This window comes from Meles meles, unplaced genomic scaffold (genome assembly GCF_922984935.1).
Source record: "Meles meles unplaced genomic scaffold, mMelMel3.1 paternal haplotype, whole genome shotgun sequence".
In the NCBI taxonomy this organism is placed as follows: domain Eukaryota; kingdom Metazoa; phylum Chordata; class Mammalia; order Carnivora; family Mustelidae; genus Meles; species Meles meles.
The window spans coordinates 12446-14934 of NW_025721249.1; positions in this window are offsets into that span (position 1 = coordinate 12446).

Consider the following 2489-nt stretch of genomic DNA (forward strand, 5'->3'; position numbering starts at 1 on the left):
ATCAAAATAAACTTCTTTACCCACCTATGGGGGAAGAGTTCTCTAAAAGACCTAGCAGACTTTTTCCACAGGACTTCCATGAACCTACTGGCTGCTCAAAGCATACCTCAGTACTTTGAAAACTTTGTTCATACTTGTATCTGCATGCCCATAGATATTAATTATTTTGCATTGCTATCCGTTACCTAGCTTTCATGGTATTATGAAATGACTTCCCTAGAATGTATCAGGTTGCCAAGAGGGCAATCCTCTGGAGTCTAGCCAAGCACAGTTCCCTGCAGTATCTCTGCAATGAGTCATACATGAAATTTTTCATGCCTTCTAATGTTTCGACAACAGTTTCTGTTAAAAAGAAAACAACTTATTTGTGAAGCATAACAAATAACATGGAGGACATGGGGGGATGGAGAGAAGGGAGTTGAGGGAAACTGGAAGGGGAGATGAACCATGAGAGACTATGGACTCTGAAAAACAACCTGAGGGTTTTGAAGGGGCGGGGGTGGGGGTGGGAGGTTGGGGAACCTGGTGGTGGGTAATAGGGAGGGCACATATTGCATGGAGCACTGGGTGTGGTGCAAGAACAATGAATACTGTTACGCTGAAAGGAAATTTAAAAAAAGGAAAAAAAAGCAAGAAGACAAACAGCAGAGTTCAGAAAGCTTTCATGACTTAGGGATTAAGACTCATTTAAAATAGTTAACCAATGTGTATTTTTCATTTGTTTAGATGGTTATAAAGCTTGTGATCGTAAGGATTTCATTGTACACAGAGATCTAAAATGTATAGTATTCGTATGTGCCTATATCTGTGTGTTTCTGTATATATATCGTCATGAAATATCACATCAGAGAATCAGTACTGATAAATAGGTAAGTAGGTAGAGAGATATATGGAGAGATATCTGATTTATCAGCATATACTTTGTCTTTAGATTCAGACTGAAGAGAAGTTTATTTTGCTTTATTGTAAAACATGCTGCAGATTTTTGGAGCCAATGTTAGATCTAATGCTAGCTGTCACTTACTAGAAATGTAAACATGGATTAATGAATTCAACTCTTTGAGCCTTTAACTCATCAGAAGAGCAGATCAGAATCATGAGATATGATCTCACATTTCTTGGAATGATTGTTATCAATAATTGAACAAAATGATGTCTGTTGGAGTGGATGCAGATAAAAAACAACACTTGAGAACTATTGATGGGAATATAAATTGGTACAGCCATTATGGAAAATAGTATAGAAGTTTTTCAAACAGTTGAAAGTAAAACTATCCTAAGTTCCAACAATCCCACTTCTGGATATCTATGCAAAGGACATAAAATGATATGAAATCAAATTTGAAGCTATACTTTACTCGTGTAATCATTATTGCAGTGTGACTCACAATAGCTAAAATGTGGAAATTAATTTGACATATTCATTGACAAATGAATGGAAAAATGAAATAAAAGTATCATGGATGAACCTGGAGGTCATTGAGAGAAGTGAAATAAGCCAAACATAGAAAGACAAACACTTTATAATTACAATTGTAAATGAAATCTAAAAGTCAATCTTTAGAAGAGTAGAATGGGAATTGTCAGTGACTAAAGGCAGGGAAAATTGGGAAGATGTGGGTCAAATGCTAAGTTTCCAGTATACATGTTGAATAAGTTATATTACAGCAATTTATATATAGTTAACAACATGGTATATTGGAAATTTCCTGTTACTGGAGATCTCCCCAGTTGGTGGTATTCTTACACACACACACACACACACACACACACACACACCACATACACAAGCTAAGTGAATTGGTGGATATGCACTTTGTAGTTATTAGGAAGCGTAATTCTTTTTTTTTAATATTTTATTTATTTGACAGAGAGAAATCACAACTAGGCAGAAAGGCAGGCAGAGAGAGAGGAGGAAGCAGGCTCCCCGTGGAGCAGAGAGCCTGATGTGGGCCTCGATCCCAGGACTCTGGGATCATGACCTGAGCCAAGGGCAGAGGCTTTAACCCACTGAGCCACCCAGGTGCCCCAGGAAGTGTAATTCTTAAATGAAACTGTGTACCTTATATATATGGAATATTTGTCAATTATACCTAAATAAATCTGAAGAAAAGGCAAAAAAAAATGACAAGACTAAATGGGATAGTTTATACTGGATGTGTCAAATCTGAGTGGCATGAGTGACCCATGCACAGTAGCTGTGATATTTTTTTTACCATCTTCACCATTGCCACTAAAATCAGCATAGTAACCATCATACATTTTTTATCCATACACATGTCATCCTTGCATTTCTCAGGGACTTTGTTCCCGAAAAATTTCAGTACACTCATTGGTTTTAATAAAGTATCCAACTTTGCTCTATTATTATTGCTATCACTATGACTGCACTGGAAAATTAGTGACAGGCAAAGAAAATTATATTTCATTTTCTTATTTTTACTTATTCTTAAAATTAACTTAAAAAAAGAAAAAGATTGTCTTTGTTT